This window comes from Macrotis lagotis, chromosome 7 (assembly GCF_037893015.1).
Source record: "Macrotis lagotis isolate mMagLag1 chromosome 7, bilby.v1.9.chrom.fasta, whole genome shotgun sequence".
Taxonomy (NCBI): Eukaryota; Metazoa; Chordata; class Mammalia; order Peramelemorphia; family Peramelidae; genus Macrotis; species Macrotis lagotis.
In genome coordinates this window covers 182763554-182783918 of record NC_133664.1, presented here as the reverse complement: position 1 = coordinate 182783918, position 20365 = coordinate 182763554, and the positions used below count along the sequence as shown (strand labels likewise).

Sequence of the window (20365 nt, the reverse complement as noted above, 5' to 3'; positions counted from 1 at the left end):
AGTCCTAGAAATTGAAATGAATTTTAGAAGTATCCTAGTAATATCCCAAATATAAGAAGTCATTTTTAAAAATGTCAAATAAACACAACATGAAGCTATACCACAAAGGATGCATTCTGAGTAAATATATTCATTCTCAGATTCTTAAAGAAGTCTAATAAATGATAATATAGAACTCATGAATATTTATATTATCAAAATGAGGAACTGTCAGTTTCCTCAGGCAGAGGTTACAAATCTAAAGTCTAATTCAAATCACTTCAACCTTGTTTTGTTTTGTTTTTTTCCTCAAGGGACTCTAGAACTAACCATAAAGTAGAATCTTGGAATGGAGACATTTTTATCTGTTTATAATCTTTTTATTGATTGTAACCATACTGTTTGCAAATATCTTTGTCAGGGAATCTGTCCTTTTCTATGTACTTGATGTGGAAGGATCAGAGTCAAAGCTGGAGGCAGAGGAAGGCCTGGAAGAAAGACTAAAGGGTGGAGCAGGACCCTCTCCTCTTATGGATTGAAAAACAAAGAGAAAAGCAAAACAAAAATGAATTTGGAACTTCCAGAGCTGGATAAACTGAGTGATTAGCTAGAAAAGGTGCCTTCATCTTTCCAACTTTGTGTCTATCTGTGACACATCTCATCTCACTTAGTCAAGCAGTTGTCAAATCTTGTTATTTCCACTTCCACATCTCTTATATCTGTCCCTTCTGCACATTGGATCATCATTGTCAATCTGGCCTTTATCACACATCTCCTGTACTATTGGAATAACCTAATTAAGTTTCCTGCCTCAAGAGTCTCCCCTTTTATTCATCACTTCATCCATGTATCCATCCATCACATACCCGCTTAAATGATTTTCCTGCCCTACTGGGTAAACTTTAGTGGCTTCCCCTTGCCTCTAGAATCAACCATAAACTCTATGTGACTTTTCCAGATTTACTATACATCACAAATACTTCATATACTCTACAAGTCAGTCAAATTGTTCTTCGTACTACACTCATGCCATTCCATCTCTTGTCTCCATGTCTTGTAATTCCTGTGTCCCACTTCCTTACCCCTTCCCTCCCAGAAACTCTTATTTTTTTAAAGTGATTTTTCTTGAAACTTAGCTCAAGAATCAACTTCTATATGAAACTTTCCCTGATGGTCCCAGCTACTAATAACACTTCTGATAACTTTTTTATTTAATGTCTGTATTTTGTAGAGAAGCTAGATAAATGAAACACCAGACCTGGAGTCAGGAAAGCCTAAGTTCAAATTTGGCCTCAAGATATTTATTAGCTGTGCAAGTCACTTAACCCTGCTTGCCTCTTTTCCTCTTCTATAAAATGAACTGGAAAAGGAAACAGTAAAACATTCCAGAATCTATACCAAGAAAAGCCCAAATGGGGTCATGAAGAATCAGATATATCTGAACAACAAAAATATATTTTGTATATATTTGTATGCATTTGTGTAAATATGTAAAATATTGTAAATGTAAACTACTTGAGGGCAGAGGAGGTTTCATTGTTGTCTTTCTAGCATCTGACATAATATCTAACAGGTGGTAGGTACTTAATAAATACTTGGTGATAAACTGACTGACACATTGATTGATTGAATAGTCCAGAGACAGAAGGTAATTTCAAGGCAAAATCAAGATCAGAACCTGAAGTTGAAAATGACAATGGAGATAAGGCTGGGAAGAAAAAAGGGTCTCGGTTTTCCGCCTGAAATGTTTGGTACATAGAGAGAGATCTATGGGACAGAAAGCTACACAAAGTACATCATTTGCCACAATAACTTTTTGCAGTGTCTCTGCTCTCAAGTCTCTTTGAATATAATCAGCTAGGCAATGTATGGTTACTTAGCTTGTCTCTTTTTAGTCTTTTTAGTATCTACAAGGTGGAGGTTTGAGCCTTCACAGAACTCACAGTGCATTGGTCATGTTCTCAGTTTAACAGCAACTTCTTTAAGGTGAAGCAGATTGAAACTTCAGACTTACTGTGATTAATATGATGTTGAAGGTGTTCATTGGCCAAAAAGAAAAACCTATCCATTAAAAACTATGAAGATCAACATAGTCAAGAAGTCAATAAGAATTTATTAAATACTCTTATTTTCAGACACTGTGATAAATTCTGGGGATTTGAAGAAAGGCAAAGAGGGTCCCTCCTTTCAGAGTTTATAGTAAAGGGAAATATCAAATTGGCTCCAACTTGAACTAAGCAATATACATCAAAATGAATTCATTTTAAACTTGAAAATTATGCAGGCTTTGAGGACTCTACAAGCAATGAAGTCTAGGTTCCTCTTGTACATGGAGTTTATTTAACTTATGATCTTTTTGGTATACTAATCAAACATATATATATATATATGTTTTTAGTTTTATTTTATTTTATTTTTATTTCTTTCATTTTTATTTGTTTGTTTTTTAATTACTTATTTGGTTTTTGTTTATTTTTATTTATTTATTTATTTATTTATTTTATTAGGGGGATATGTGTTTTTCAACTGCATTGGAGAAATTTATGGTGGATGTAAACAAAACAAATAAGAAACTCTGAAGAACAGGCATAAAAGATTTCATCAAGAAACATGTAGGAGGGGCGGCTAGGTGGCATAGTGGATAAAGCACTGGCCTTGGAGTCAGTGGTCTTGGGCAAGCCACTTAACCCCATTTGCCTTGCAAAAAAAAAAACCTAAAAAAAAAAAAGAAACATGTAGGAAAAGAGGATGAGCCTAAAGTGAAGGATGACAACCGAACAGGAGAAGGCTTTCACTGGTACCCTAGTGATGAAGCTCTCCAATTTCCCCTCAGCATCTTTGCTTGGTTTGGATTCCAAAGAACAGCAATTCTGTGTTGCATTGTAAACTCATTGAGAGTAGGAAGTATCTTTTTATATGTTCTTAATTGTATCCCAAGCACTTAGCATGGTATCTGGAGCATAGTAGCCACTCAATAAATATTAATTGACTTGAGTTGAATGTAAGGAGAAAATGAAGAATGTTTCTGATATATTGGGTAAACCACCTATGGTGAATTTTTGAGAAAAGATGGACCAGACTGAAACAAGATGGGCAAGCCTGGATGGATTACAATCTTCATTTTGTAACGAAGTCCCAAAGTTATTACAATTTTGATGCAGTAAATAGAGCGCTAGCCCTAGAGTCAGGAAGACTTGAATATAAATCCATCCTTAGACATTTATTACTTGTCTGACTCTGAAAAAGGCATTTAACCTATTTTCCTCAGTTTCTTGTAAAATGGAACAATCATAACACACAGAATTATAGAAAGGATCAAATTTCTGTAAAGCACATATTATGCATTGTATATTTTTACTATTACTATTCATTAATATTACTATTGTATCAATATACATATATGAAAGAACATGTCTATATACATACTTCCTTCTTAACCTTTGCAATATGGCCTCCTTTTCTTCTACTTTACTAAATACACTCTTACAAAGTTTCAAGCTGTAGTTTCCTTTACTCTAGAAAGGTTGATCCCATGAAACTATTGTAGGCAAAGTACATTTCAAACATAAAGGCACCATGCTGCCATGCTGATCTGATTTTTAAAAATCAAATAGACATTTTTTTCAGCAGAATAAAGCACAGTTACTGAAAATCTCATAAAAATAGCCAAACACCAAAACAGTAATGCAAGCCTTTTGATGCCAGAAAAGAGTGAAGGCACCCTTAAGAATAGAAGATTTTCTCACATTTTAAGGAACAAATCTGAAGGGCATTAAAGTGGCAACTTTTCTTTCCAGGACTCTAATGTTATTGTTTGTTCATTTAAAAAATAAACATTGCTTGAGTCCCCAATAAACTACTCTAGCCATGCGATTAAATTTGGTATTTATTGCCCCTTGGAGTAAAATGTTACTAAATAAGCTGTGTTATGTGATTTCACCCTAATTCAACTGGAAGAACTAATTTGTGCTGTTTAAAGGCAAATTTCTTCCTTTAATTGTAGGACATACAGTAAAGTAAATGAAGTGGTGATACTAAGATACAGAACATGAGACACTGAGAATAATGGAAAGCAGTAGTTTAACTAGATAACAGTAGTAATAACTATTGACATTTATATATATCATTTCATTCAATCCTGAGGTGGGTACTATTATTAAGGTCATTTTACAAATGAGAAACCTGAAGCAGACAGATGAAAGACTGGGTCACTTAATGACTTATCCAGAGTCATATAGCTTGTAACTCTCTGAGGCTAGATTTGAACTCAGGTCAATACTCTATTGCTGTGCTTCCTAGGGATCTGCAATACTGGAAATCTTTGCATTGAAGCCAGATGATATTTTTGTACAAGATATTGCAATAAAGGACACTTGTTCATCATGAAACTAAAAATAATGCAAAGATTCCACAAATAAGGGGCAAAGAATTGATCTAAGTTAACCTGCTTCTGAAGTGTAAAGAATCTTCTAGAATCTGCTTAAAGACCTCTAATTATGAGGAAATCTATTTTCCACCTCCTAAGGAAGTCCATTCCAGTTTTAGACAACTCGAATTATTAGCAAATTTTCTTATAAGAAGCCTTATTCTGCCTCCACCTATCCCAATGTCTACCCATTGCTACTTACTTGGCAGAATAAGTTTAATACTGTTCACATAAATGCTTAAGAAAGTTCCTGCTTCCTTAAACCTCCCTAAGACATTATTTCTCTTAGCTAAAAGTTGCAGTTTATTCAATGGATCTTTCTATGGCATGATATTTTGAAGGAGAAATCATTAAAAAAAACTGGGGAAAGCAGGAAAGTTTTCATAGAGGAATGTCCAGTTTACTTATCTTCATTCAAATTGAGTGGAACACAGGTTATGAAGGGGGAATTTTGTTGTTTTTTGTGTTGTTTTCAGTTGTGTCCATTAAGATAGGAGTGATTTGCCATTTCCTTCTCCAACTCATTTTATAGATGAGGAAAATGAGACAAATAATGTTAAATGACTTGGCCAGGGTCACACACTGTGTTTGAGGACATATTTTAAATCATTATGACTCTAGGCTCAACACTCTATTCATTACACCACCTAGATGCCCTGCATGAAGGAGAATACTAGAGCTAGTAAGATAGATAGGAGCCATACTACACAGAATGCCAGAAAGAATACTTTTCTTCTTAATGGTAGTAGGAAGATATTAAAGGGTTTTGAGCAAAGAAAATTCACAGTCAAATCTAAGGAGAAGCATGATTTCTTACAGGGTATCTCTGTGGAGAATGGATTAGAAGTGAATAGAAATTTGAGCCAGAGTGAGAGCTGAAGACTTGAAATAGAGTACTGGTTATGTTGGGAGAGAGAAGGCAATGCCATAGAAGGAGGAGGGACAGCATTTGGTAATTTAATGGGATGAGGAATGAGGGAAAACTTCAAGGCTATCAACCTGACTTGCAGGCTGATGGTACTTGCAACTGAAATAGCACATTTCAGGTAAAGAAGAATTAATAATTATCACTTTTATGTTTAATGCTTGCATGCAAGATGCATTATCTTATTTGATTATCACAGAAAGAAGAGCAAACAGTTTAGCTCCATTTTACAGATAAGGAAACTGATGCAAAAAATGATTATGACACGTGCACATGTTTAAGTAGTCCTGATTCAAACTCTAAGTGTTTAGCCAGGGTTCTTGATATGACAGACAATTGCTTCTCCCGTTTCCTTCTTTCTAGACCACTGTTCACTAGATATGACTCAGGCAGATTACAGTCAAATTACTTTTATCTCAACACTAAGCAAAGAGCAGTAAATGAAAAAAATGAAAAGGATGATCAAAACAAGAAAATGAAGAGATTGAGGTGGGGGGCACTTCAATAATAATTAGAGAGATATTTTGATTCTTTGTGTTTTTCTTTGAGTGTGTCTCTCCTCTCCCCCTCCTCCACTTCACTTTGCAAAGAACTTAAGCTTCTTCCTCTTTGCCATCTTTTCCCTTGTCTCTGTCCCTTCTTTTCTCCCTTCCTTCCACTTCCATATTTTTTCTCCTCCCATCATAATTGCATATGTGCATATGCTCATTTCTATCTACAGATGGCAGCAGCTTTCTAAAGCAATTGCCAATGTCAGTTAAAGGGTTTGTATCTAGGAGACATTCTTAAGAGCTCTGGGCAATGTTGTAGGTTGGACAGTGGACAGAAACTGTAGTAAACTCTGTGTGTGTGTGTGTGTGTGTGTGTGTGTGTGTGTGTTGTGTGTGTGTGTGTGTGTGTGTGTGTGTGTGTGTGTGTGTGTTTTAAAGGGAGGGTCCAAATCACCTCCACCACACCCACCATCATCAACCAGTTGGAATAAATAATCCTAGATGATCAAAAAGGTTTCCATTTTTTTCTTTGTAACTTTGGACTCAGTGCCCCTTGTCTGCCTGTGAGAGTTGCTTCTAACATAAGTCAGGCTCTTATCATTTTCCAGTAGCTTCCAAGAACAAGGAAATAACTCCGCAGCCCACTCTGGTCTATAATCAGTTAAGCACACACATCCAAATAGATGCCTCTTCCACTAAACCTTAAATAAAGATAATTTATGCTGAGTAAACAACAGTGAGTGAATTTGCCCAAATGCAGATGGCACTGCCTGATAGCAGTGTATTATAGGGGTCATTAAGCGTGAAGGTTCAATAACATCACATCGAAATATGCTCTTTTACAAGACAAATAGCTGATACTAGTGCTATTGAGTCAGTCTTTCTGCATTCAATTTGGCTACTTTTCCAAATAGCTCTGCAGACTGCAAGTCCTAATCGAGCATCCAGAAAAGCTGAATCCGCCCTATAGAGACCACCCCCTCCACATCTGCTCAGAAATGATTCAATTTAAACAAAAAAAAAAAAAACCAAACAAACACAAGAAACTAGAAGGTTGAAAGAATTAGAAAGTAGAACAAGTGTTTTTATTTAAGGCTGAGAACAGAAGCTTTGCACTGGTGTCTAGGGATCCTACTATCAGACGAAAACAGCTTTCTAAAAGGCTTCACCCCTGAACCTTCCTGGTCTGCTTCTGACTCCCAAGATAAGGAACAGTGATAGATAAACTAGTTAAGGATGGTATGAGAACTGGTTCTTCATTTGCCTACTGACTGATGTTTTTGATAGATATTCCAACTCTGTCAGTGTGATCTCAACAGTTCTGAGCTGGAGGGGAACCTTAGGATCAAATGAGATAATATTTATGAAGCTCTCTTAGTCTGGAGTTCTTGTTCCCTTCTCCCCATTTTTTTCTAAGAAGTCATTTTGTCCAACCCCTACCTCATTTTTCAGATGAAAATATCTAGGGCCAGGAGGTAGATTGACTGCTCAGGTCTCCTGACTCTTAATCCAGAAAATTTTCTTTTAAATTGACACTGTCTTTTGAGCTTCTTCATTATCCTTTGCATTGGCTTCTGCAGTGAGCCACTGGTTCTGCCAGACTTTTTCATGATAGTTGAAACCCCAATATAATTTCCCCTCAGATATTTATAGAGTCATACAACTGGTGTTAGAAGGCACCCCAAGGTCATTTAATCCATCCCCCACATTTTATACAGGAAGAAACTTAGAAAAATCTTGTAAGGCAGGTTTCCTGGCTTCCTTCAAGTCCCAGATAAAATCCCATTTCTACAGTAGGTAACCCCCCCCCCCCCATCATTCTAGTGTCTCCCTTCTATTGAATATTTCCACTGCATTCTGTATATAGGCTGTATTTTATACTTGTTGGCATACTGCTTCCACCATTAAATTTTGAGCTCTTAGAGAGCTTTCTTTTATACTCATCACTTAATACAATAATACAATACCTGGAACATTGTTGGTTGGTTGTTATCCTTCATATAAAGGACAAATGACATCATGATGTTGGATCCAAGGAACAATGTGTTCACCTGTGACTGTTTAGACTAATTTGAGTTTGGAAGCCTTCACCATATGTCAAGCACAAATAATCCATTATGAACCTTTAATAGACAAATGATGAATGCTCATTGACTAGTTAGTAGAACTGTTATCTGAAGTGAGGTCCTAGGATTTTAAGTCTTTCTCTTTCTTCATTTTTTCCATAGCTCTTTTTTTTCTTATTTAATGTTTTATTTTTTCCCAATTACATGTAAAAATAACTTTAATGTTTGTCAAATTTTGAGTTTCAAATACTCTCCCTCTCTTCCCTTCCTTCCCATTAAGAGGGAAAGCATTTGAAATAGTTATACATGTGTAATCATGCAAAACACATATCCTTGTAAGTCATTCTAGGAAAGAAAACACAGGAAAAAAACAAGAAAAATAAAGAAAAAATATTTTTGATTTGTGTTCAGAATACCAGTTCTTTCTCTGAAGGTGGGCCACAGTTTTCATCATTAGTGCTATAGAATTGCCCCAGATCATTGTATTCCTGAGAACAGCTAAATTATTTATAGTAGATCATCATATAATATTGCTATTACTGTATAAAATGTTTTCTTGGTTCTGCTCATTTCACTTTGTGTCCATTTATATAAATTTTTCTGTGTTTTTTGAGAGCATCCCCTTCACCACTTCTCAAAGTATTCCTTCACAATAATATACAACTTCTTCATTCAGTTCCCAAGATCTGTTATAAATATTTTAGTAAATACAGGTATTTTTCCTTTTTATTTTTAATCTCTTTGGGAGACGTATTTTGAAGTGGTATTGCTTGGTCAAAGGATATGTTAGGCACAGTTCCAAATTGCTCTCCAGAAAAATTGAATCAGTATAAATTTTATCATTAGTCCATGTGCTTTAATTTTTTTCACACTCTTTGAACAATTGTCATTTACCTTTTCTGTCATATTAGCCAGTCTGACAGGTGTGAGATAGTTGTTCAGTTGTTTAAATTTGCATTTCCTCTCATCAATAGTGATTTAGAGAATTTTTAATATGATTATAGATAGCTTTGATAACCTTTGAAAACCTCTTGTTCCTATCCTTTGACCATTTATTTATTGAGGAATGGTTCTTATTCCTATAAATTTGATTCAGTTTTCTATAAATTTGAGAAATGAAGTATCAGAGAAATTCACTATGATTTTTTCATAGTAATTATTACTATGTATTTTATTCCATTCTATTCCCCCTGTTTATCTCACCTTCCTCTCTCCTTTTACTCTGTCCTTTCTCAAAAGCTGGTCTGCTTCTGATTTTTACCTCCTTTAAATTGATGAGAGAAATATTAGCTCCCTCCCCTCCCCTTTCCTACTTCCTTTTCTTCCTATTTTCCTATATGATAAAATGGAGTTCTATAGTAGGCATATTATTGCCTCTTTGAGTCAATTTTGATGAGAGAAAGTAAGGTTCATGTGCTCACCTCCCCCACTTCCCCATTCCCCCCTTTTGCAAAAATCTCTTTCAGGTATTTTTTATGAGAGATATTTTTTCCTATTCTATTTTTCACTTTCCTCCCTCTCCTGGTGCATTCTTGATTCTCAGTCCTTAATTTTATTCATTTATTTATTTATTTTTGAATACTACCTGGTCTCATGAAAGAGGGTCACTCTGAAGGGAAGGAGTAGTGCTGATCTGGCTAGAGGGGAAAAGATTTCCAAGGAAGACTATAAACGTGGCTATAATCCTCTACTAATTGGATTTAACTTATTTTTTTTAGATAATCATCCTATCACATTCAACATACATTTCTGTTTTCTGTCTATGTATATTACTTTTAACTGCACTAATAAAGAGAAAGTTTAGGCTATGTGTAGGAATATAATTTAAACTTATTAAATCCTTTATGATTTCTCCTTCCTGTTTAGATTCTTATGTTTATTTTGCAACTTATATTTGAAAGTCAAATTTTCTATTCATCCCTGAGCTTTTCATCAGGAATATTTGAAAGTGCTGTGTTTCACTGAAAATAATTCATTTTTTTTCCTCTGAAGAGGTAAATTCAATTTTTCTATGTAGGCCATTCTTGGTTGATTATAATCCTAGCTCTTATTCCCTCTGGAATATGATATACTAAGCTCTCTAATCCTTTACTGTAGAAACAGCTAAATCCTGTGTTATCCTGATTATGGATCCATGATTCTTGATTCATTTCCTTTTGACTACTTGAAGTATTTTCTCCTTGATCTGAGAGGTCTGGAATTTGGCTATAATATTCTTGAGAGTTTTCATTTTGTGATGTCTTTCAGGAAGTGATTGGTAGATTCTTTCAATTTCTATTTTACTCTCCAGTTCTAGACTATCAGGGCAGTTTTGATTGTAAATAATTTAAAAGATGATGTCTCTAAGCTTTTTTTAATCATGACTTTCAGGTAATCCAATATTTTTAAAAATTATCTAACTAGATTTACTTTCAGTTGTTTTTCCAATGAGATATTTTAAATTTTCTTCTATTTTTTCATTCTTTTGATTGCTTTTTTCTCAAAAATTTATCAGCTTCCACTTTCTCAATTCTAACTTTCAGGAATTACTTTTTTCAGTGAGCTTTTGTACCTCCTTTTCTATTTGACCAATTCTATTGTTCAAGGCATTCTTCTCTTCATTGAATTTTTGTGACTCTTTTACCATTTTACCAATTCTGATTTCAAGGTATTATTTTCTTCAGCATTTTTTCCCCAAGCTGTTGACTCTCTTTATCTGATTTTCTAACCACTCATCTCTTTTCCCATTTTTTTCTCTACCTCTCTTATTTGATTTTTAAAATTCTTTTTGAGCTCTTCCATGGTCTGAGGACAATTTAAATTTTTCTTTGGGGCTTTGGATAAGGGAATTTTGATTTTGTTGTCTTCTTCTGCTTGCATATTTTGATCTTCCTTGTCACCATAACTTTTTATGGTCAGCTTTTTTTCTGTTGTTTGTTCATTTTTCTAGCCTACTTCTTGACTTTTAACTCTATAATATAATATAATGCAACTGCTTCCAAGATGAAGGGTGGGCACTGTCTCAAGCTTTAGATAGTTTGTGCAGTTCTTCTCAGAGGTAATTCTGGGGACCTGTAAGTTTTTGACTCTTCCAAGGTGGTATGATCCAGGGAGAGGTGTGTTTAATACTGTCCAATACTGTGCACTGTTTCTGAGTGACCACAAGCACTCTTTCAACCCTGGAATTGTGGCTATATTCCCTGATCCCCTGTGGCTACAAGTTCTGCTGTGCTAGGGCTCCTCCTCTCACTTGGATTAATACTCAGGACTGTGACTCAGATCTAAGGATATGCAAAAGTGTCTTTTTCCTTGTGACAGCAAATGGACCCTTCCTTCTGACCTGATGTCCAACACCCTTTCCATCTGTCAACTGCAAGATCAGATTTTTTATTGCTGTCACTGATCGATTCAGTCTCCCCAAGTCCTGCTCCTGGTTTGCTGGGGTACAGTCTGCTCTGGCCCAGAGAGCATTTCTCTTATAATGGTGCTACAGAATTTTTCCCAATGACCTTCTAAATTTTCTTGGCTGGAAAATTATTTTATTTCAAATTTGTTTAGAGGGAGAACTCAGGCACCTTTACTCTGCAACCTTGACTCTACTTTTTAGCTTTTGATGTCTTTTCAAATTTCAAAGTATTTTCTAAAATACCACCTTGTTTCAACTACCTTATCAATTCTGCCAAGAGGTTGTAGATATTCCGTTTATAAAATAGATTCCACAAATTAAGTTGATTTTATTTATTAGCTTTACCTCACAGTTAAATTTAAAGTCTCTAACTTTAATAAATATTTACTGAATCTTCTGATATTTTTAGCATGGAGTTAGATAAATAATAACTCATATTTCTATAATATTTTAAGTGCCATTTCCTATGAGAAAATCAGAGACAGGTCATTTAATTCATTATTTAACTATTATTTATTTTACGACTGAGAAACTCAATCTTACAGGCAAACTTACTTGCATATGATCACAGCAAAGTCAAAATGACTACCCAAATCTCTTGATTTCAGATATAGCCAGTGTGCCTTCCTCTTCCTTCTGAAATCCTTGCATGAAGACCAAGTTCTTTTAGAAATATTATATTAGGTAAGTGTTTAACAGTTGCTTGTTGATTGACTGGTCCTGGGCTTTTGTGATTTTTGCTTAGCTTAGAGTAGCTTACCTTTGGTTTGTTTTTCTTTAACTAGTTTGAAATAAAAGAAAAAGAAATATATATATATATGTGTGTGTGTGTGTGTGTGTGTGTGTGTGTGTGTGTGTGTGTGTATTCAGGATAGAGAGGACTGAAGATTTACAGTGGAGTCAAGAACACTTGGGTTCAAATCTTGCCTCTAACACATAGATTCTAAGACCTATTAGTGATGTGGCAACTCACTAAAACCTGTAGGAATGCAGGCAAATCTCTGAGACTATAAATTATAGACATGCATCTATATCAATAGAGGGTATTTCTATCCTGAAACAGTTCAATTACAAAGACATAACACCATAATGTGCTTGTGTATAAACATATGCTTACATGAGTCCTAAAGAAACTCAGATTCATTAGAATCTCTGAAACTAAGCTTTGAGGTTTCGATTTTCAAGTATGTTTCTTGGTAATCAGATTTTCTATCCCAGGAAATGGGTGTAATTCTCTACAAAAAAAACAAAATTGTTTTTCAGAAACTGACCCTGAGTGAGTGGAAGTCAAAACCAGCTCTGAATACAAATCTGAGAAGTTAGAAATCTCAATTGCTGTTGTTCCCCATGAAAGGTTTTGCAGCCACTAAACAGTTTATCTCCATGACAACCATAGGAGGTGGGTTTTTCAGTCATATTTTTTCCCCTTCTTCACATGTGAGGAAATTATAGTTAAAAGTGATTTGCCCAATGCCATACAATAGTTTATTTGATGGACCAGTCTTAGAATCTACTGTCCCCAGAGTTATCCTGTGGGGTTAGCTTGTTGCCACAAAAGCAAACCAAGCATATTTTTTAAGATGTTAGACCCTCTAGGAGACATTTAAAGGCAGCTCATACATTAGAAAAAACATGCATATCTACATTTTCTGTAGTAGCAAAAAACTGGAAACATAATTGGTATCAATCAGTTGGGAAATAGCTAAATAAAGTGTGGCAAATTAATATAATAGAAGACTATTGAGCCATTAAGAAACAACCAACATGAGTAATTCCAAGAAATATGCAAAACTTGTATGTAAATATGGAGACTGGAAAAAAATAGTTTCAAGAGAATAATGTAATGACTCCAAAAATAATGAAAATAACACCTAAAGTCAAGTGAACTCTCAGTAAATTCAATGAATAATTTCGATTGTTAAACTGCCCTTAAATCAAGACATGTTTCACCTTCCATAAAATGATCATTTCCAGCCATTTTCTTGCCATCTGACCTGCCACTGACCTCTTCAGAGAACTAACCCTGAAGGAATCCATCCACTCAACTTTGGAACTCCTGCATAGGGCAGAACAATCAAATTGCTGAGACACTTAGTATAAACTCAGTCAACAACCACATGGAGTTCCAGGTACTCACATAAACTATTATATTTTAGCAACCACTAGGCCATACCATTCAGCCTCCGCCATCTTATTACCATCTAGCCCAGTCTACAGAGGAATAACCAATATAGTTAAATCAGGTCAAATAGGAACCTATAATTCTGCCTCTCTGAACCAGCAGAGTCCTCCAGCTCACTGAGAGTGGCTGAACATAGCAGCAGAATGCTCTTGCTTTGACCCAAACCCAAATTTTGAAAGCTCAGAACAAAGAACAAACTTTTCCTTTCATCAGACTACTCTGAGAGCACTGAAAACGTTTTAGTTACCAGCAGATCCTGGGATATCATAATATTTGGTACTTCCAAACAGCAACAGAACCAGCTAAGACTTTCTTCCAAAACTGTCCCAAAGTCCAGCCCATTTATATTAAGTCTGAAATCAGGCTAAAAGAATTAGGAAACAAACAAACTAAAAAAGATTTTCACCATAAAAATACTATTATGGTGGCAGGGAAGTTCAAGAACAAATCAAGAAAAAACTCCAGAATAACTACAAGCCAAAGAATAGTTTTGAGCAAAAAATCAACTAGAATTCTGAAAGAAAAAATTAAGAATTAAAAAGTATTTTTATGTGAAATAAGAATACATGAGAAAAAATGGAAAAGAAATGAGTTATATAAAAACAAATTGGAAAAGGAATTAACATCTTGACACAAGGAGTTCAAGCATCCATCTTCAAGAAAATTAGGATGGAAAAAGTAGAAACCAATGTTTCCATGAGGCAATAAAGAAATATTAAAATTAAGGCAAAAGACTAAAAATATACCTCACAGCAAAAACAAATAACATGGAAAACAGATCAAGAAGAAAAAATTTAAGAATCAGTGGACTATATGATAGACATCACCAAAAAAGAGAATCTAGAATTTTTATTTCAAGAAATCTTAGAACTGTCCACACATCTTATAATCAAAGGGCAAAGTGAAAACAGAAAGAATCCACCAGTCACCTCCTGAAAGAAACCTCAAAATAAAAACTCCCAGGAGCATGATGGCAAAAATCCAGATTCCATGTCAAAGAAAAATACTGCAAACAGCTAGAAAGAATAACCTAACCAGTAAAACAAAGTATGATGCTACAGGAAAGAATTATGAACCTTTAATGGAAGAGTGAACTTCCAAGCATTCCAGAGGAAAATGATCAGAACTATGTAGACACTTTAAAGTGCAAACACAGGAGTTAAGAGAAACATAAAAGGTAAACATGAATAAACAAAGACCAACCAAAAAAGATTAAACGAGGATAAACTATTTGCATGAGAGAAAGGGGAGAAGGGAGGAGTGGATTTTATAAAGAGGGTAGATTAAAGAACAGACACTAGATCTGTGATCCTTGGGCAAGTCACTTGACCCTATTTGTCTCAGTTTCCTCATCTGTAGAATGAACTAGAGAAGGAAATGGAAGCAGGATCACAAAGAATAAGACATGCCTGAAAAAAGATTTAACAACAATAAAAAGATTAGATTTTCATAAGCAAAACAAAAAAGATCACAGCTGAATGTGTAAATGAGCTTTAGAGCTTTTTATTGAAATGACAGAATGGGAATCTACGGGGACATCCAAAATTAGGAAATGGATGATAAAATTGCAGTATCTAAATGTGGCAGAATACCATTTGATAAACTCAACATCATAATGACCAACAAAAAGTTCTAGAGGACTAATGAGAGATAAAACATGCTTCACACCTGTTGATAGAAAGGTGAAGGACTAATAGTGCATGATAAGACAAATAAATTTTTGGACATGGCCAATGAGAAAATTTTCTTCACTTAGTTATATATGTTTGTAATGAATTTTGTTCTTATTGTGTTTTCATTTAGTGAAGAGAGATTGATGTGGGAGAATAAAATGGATTTTGCTGATTAAAATAAAATATTTTAAATAGTTTTCCTGAAGTTTTAATAATTAAGTAAGATCGATAGCTAACATATCCTTGGGGTATAACAATAAAACAGATATTATTGTTTCTTCTTTAGTGTAATTTCCACTCATAACACCTTATCAGTTTCTTATTTTGAGGAAGACTGGTGGCAAAAACTTTTTTCTAGGTCTTTAGTAGGTGTGTCTATAGCACCTGCAGTGGTTGCTTCCCAGGATAGGCTAGAAGCATTGCTATTTCCAAGGCTTTAGGGCTTTAGGGTCTTGGGTTATCTCCATTAGGGATGATGGTGGTCAAAGTGGTGGTCATGGTTTGACTTACCTGTTCCATGTCACTTCCCTTCATCTATCCTGCTTTGCCTATCTGGTGGGTAGTAATTACATCAAAGCTGGATAGAAAAAAAGAATATACATACATATATATATATATATATATATATATATATATATATATATATACATATATACACAAAATGCAAAATGAATGTAAGGTAATGTACACGGTGGCACTGGGACCATCTTAAATGGCACAAGGATTTAAAGAGATTTCATGGGGATCCCAGGATGTTTCCCATTCCAGTAATAGTAAATAACCAGAGAAACTTGGAGACAGGAAATAGAGACTACATGTGTAGGAAAGTAACATAGCCAGTTGAATGAATTATGGAGTTCATGGAGAAGAGTGAAATATAATGAAGCTAGAAAGTTACATTGAGCCTGGTTTTGAAGGACTTTAAATGCCATATAAAGACGTTTATATATGATACTAAAGGAATTAGGCAGAAAATAGTTTATCAAGTAGGACAGTAACACGGTCAAACTTGTGTTTAAGAAAAAATCACTTTGTAATTTTAGTGAGGATGCATTAGAAATGGAGAGAAAATAGATATGGATATATAGATCTGGGCATCATCTCATGCATAGAGATGATGATAAATGATCCTATGGAAGCTAATGGAGTAACTAGTAAGAAAAAAAGAGAGAAAAGGACTCAAGATACAACTAGTCACAGTTAATAAATGTGAAATGGATGGTGAACCAGCTAAGACTGAGGAGTATCCACACAGATAGGACAAACGAGAGAGCAGTTTCAAAGACCCAAAGAAAATAACAAAGATATATCAACAGTGTCAAATTCAATTGAGATCTCAAGATGATTGAGAAAAAGCCACCAGATTTGGCAATCTAGAGATCAAAGGTAACTAACTTTCATAAGATAACTTTTTGCTTTTATTTAAGATATCCTAAGGGGAATTATTAGTCAATCCATCAAGTTTGTTGTTAATTCATTTTCAGTCATGTTCAACTCTTCATGATCTCATCTGGAATTTTCTTGACAAAGATACTGAAATGGTTTGCCATTTCCTTCTTCAATTCATTTTATAGGTGAGTAAATTGAAGCAAACAGAATTAAGTGACTTGGCGAAGGTCATACAGTTAGTAAATATCTGAGGCTGGATTCAAACTTGGGTACACCTGACTCCAGGCCCAGCACTCAATCCACTGTGCCACCTAGCTGCCCCAATAATCTATCAATAGGCATATAGTAAACATTTGCTATGTGCTGAAAATTTTACACATTGGTAGACATTGGATTGAGCTACCAAATGAATTAACTTCCTGAAGATATCAAAGAGTAAAATAATGATTTGTCTGAGATAATTTAGAACCAAATCTAATTTTGCCTAAACAAAAATCTACATGTTGATTGGAAGCTGCTTCTGGCCAAGTTAACAGTTGAGAGTTAACTGCTAAATTTTCAGTATAAGCATTTATATCTTGGAAATGGGGTAAATGCTACAAATCAGGGTTTGATATAATTTTTTGGTCTACACTTAAGAAAATGATGGGGGAAATGTTAATAATGCATATTAAACTTCAAAGTTTGTTATAACTACTTTTCTGTTTCCCATAGAACCAATTATTAAACATTTACCAATACATACCTGCTTTCAGCCCTAGTATTCAATGATCTTTAAAACACATATCACATATGATGAATTCTCTGAGTTTAGATACTTTTTAATATTTTATTTTTCCAATTACATGTTTTGAAATTTTTTCAACATTCATGCACATGCATATGCATATTTTTAAGTTATATAATTTCTTTCCATCCTCCCTTCCCACTCCACCCCCTCCTCAGTGGGCAACAGTCAGGTGAACATTGTACATACATATTTGCATTTAACATGTTTGCAGATTAGTCATTTTTGGTATGAGGAATTAAGATTAAGGGAAAAGAAATAAAATTATGAGATAGGAAAGACATTTTTTAAAAAGTGAATGAAGAGTTCATTCAGATTCTACAGGATTTTTTTTTTTTTTTGGTTTTGCTTATTTTTGGTTTTTCTTCCTCTGGATGAGAATAACATTACCCATAGCTGGTCTCCACGGGTTGTCCTAGCTCTCCATACTGCTGAGAGGAGTTGCATCCATCAAGGTTAATCATGAGTGCAGATTGTTTAGAGGCCTGAATTATAATTATAATGATAACATGAGTGTTATCATTACAGCTATCATTTATATAGCTAATTCTATCCAATCTGCAATCAATATATTTTTATGTATTTCTTTGTAATAGTTAAACATTTTTCCAGTCTTCCTGTTTCTCCCCCATTGTTAAAGTAAGTTATTCCAGAGCACCTGTCAGACTTCAGCTCTTGTTCAGTGTTGTTCATAAAACACTTGGTTCCCTCTTCCTCTATTCACCATTTGCCACTATAGTCCCATGTTACATGAAAGTTGTCAGCATTAACTTTCATTTTCTTAGCATCATCCTAGTTAAAGCATAGAGCAGGTCTGGATCTCCAATCATTTTCAGCCTTCTGTTCATGCAGTGTTATATAATGCTCAGCCCCTGGCCTCTTGAATCTCTTTCTGTGCAGACTCTTTGGATAACATATTAAAATAGATTAGCAATAGCCAGAGTCCCACATTGACCAGGGCAATGAAGGCCCACTTAATGTTTTCAGGTTCTTTTCCTCTTAAAGTGCTTTTCTCTTCTCTTTTTAAATCATGTCTTCATATATGCTCTTCCCTGCACCAACCCCTGTAGCTTTCAGATCAAATAATGCTTTATCATGTGAAATACTATTGAATTACAGAACTTCCAAGACTGTTTAGCACCCTCTGCCATACCTTGGCTGTGCCTGAGGTTACTGAGGCAGAATTTTCTTTTTCTTTGTCACATTTTACGCTACTTCTCCTTTAGAGTCTCATTTTTTTTTTTCCTGAAGAAAGGCATACTCATTCTTAAGTCCACACAGGCAAAAGGGAAAAAAACCCTAAAATAGTCGATAAAGTCAATGTAAAGCAGAGCCACAATCACTAATTTGGCCAGACACAATCTTAAACCTGGGCAAGCAGGACACATGCAGCCTCAAATCAATTTTGTATTTCATGATGTGACCATAATAAAATAAAGTCATCAAGACTCCAGTGAGTAGGAGAGAAAATTAGCATGCTAGAGTTAATGGTACCTGAATTTTACCATTCTATGTAAATTGGGGCCCATTAACTTTCTATTCTTCCAGGGGATCATCTTTCTTGCACATGGAAGGGAAGGAATTAAGCAATTATACAACTCATACTATTTGCCAGACAAAGTAACAAGAATTTTACAGATATCTCCTTTGAATAAAAATAGTGTGAATGGTCTTTACCTTTGCTGTAGAGAAGGATAACTGTTAGTGAAGTTGGGAAGGTATGGGAGGGACCACCATCTTCACATCTTATGTCATGATAAGGTAAAAATGGGTATAGGACTTAGATATAAAAGGTGACATAAGCCAGCTAGGAGGACAAGGAATAGTTTATCTGTCAGATCTATGGAAAAGGAAGGAATTCATGGTCAAACAAGAAAAAGGAGACATTATAAAATGAATGGATAATTTGGTTATATTAAATTTAAAATGTTTTGCACAAATAAAACCAATACAACGAGATTAAAAGGAATGCAGTAAGTTGGGAAACAATTTTTATAGCTAGTGTTTCTGAAAAAAAAAGACTCATTTCTAAAATATATGGAGAATTAAGACAAATATGTAAAAATACAAATCATTCCCCTATGGATAAATGGCCAAAGGATATGAAAAGGCATTTTCAGATGAAGAAATTAAAATTATCTGTTGTCATATGAAAATATTCTATATCATTATTTATTAGAGAATTGCAAATTAAAACAGCTTTACACCTCATACCTATCAGATCATTAAATATGACAGAAAAGGAAAATAATGTTAGAGTGGAGGTGAGAAAATTGGGACACAACTTCATTGTTGGTGGAGTTGTGAACTGATTCTAACCTTTCTAAATAGTAATTTGGAACTACACCCAAAGGGGCAATAAAACTGTGCAAACCCTTTGATTTAGCAATACCACTATTAGGACTGTATACCAAAGAGATCATATGAAAGGGAAAAAGACCCACAATTACAAAAAAATATTTGTAGTATCTTTTTTTTAGTGGCAAAGAATTGAAAAATGAGAGGCTGTTCTCAATTAGGTAAATGGATGAACAAATTATGATATGTGAATGTGTTGTAATACTCTTGTAAAAAATCATGAGCAGACAGACTGGAAATCATGAACAGAGAAGCTTGGAAAGACGTACACAAAGTGTTCTTAAGAGATATGACCAGGGGTGGCTAGGTGGCTCAGTGGATAAAGCACCGGCTCTGGAGTCAGGAGTACCTGGGTTCAAATCCGGCCTCAGTCACTTAATAATTACCTAGCTGTGTGGCCTTGAGCAAGCCACTTAACCCCATCTGCCTTGCAAAAACCTAAAAAAAAAGAGAGATGACCAGAACCAGGAGAACATTATATATTTTAACAGTAACAATATGTGATGATCAACTAGGATGGACAGCTTTTCTCAGTGGTTCAGTGACCAAGAGCAATTCTAAAAGCCTTGCAATGGAAAATGCCTATTCAGAGAAAAAAACTATGCAGTCTGAATGCAGACCAAAATATAATACTTTCATGCTTTTAAAAACTTGTTTCATGTTTTTTTCTTTTTCTCATGTCTTTTTTCCCTTTAATTCTGATC

The 20365-nt window shown here is 34.7% G+C and overlaps 1 long non-coding RNA gene across 2 annotated transcripts in view; it reads left to right on the top strand.

The window, feature by feature from the left end:
- The window catches only part of LOC141493195 (uncharacterized), a 50080-nt gene that overhangs the window by 16208 nt on the left and 13507 nt on the right, over positions 1 to 20365 (top strand). For both annotated transcript variants that reach the window (XR_012470143.1, XR_012470142.1), the window contains exons 2-4: positions 11881 to 11956; positions 12536 to 12671; positions 16612 to 16701. This is a non-coding gene — a long non-coding RNA (uncharacterized LOC141493195). The remainder of the gene's footprint in view (positions 1 to 11880; positions 11957 to 12535; positions 12672 to 16611; positions 16702 to 20365) is intronic.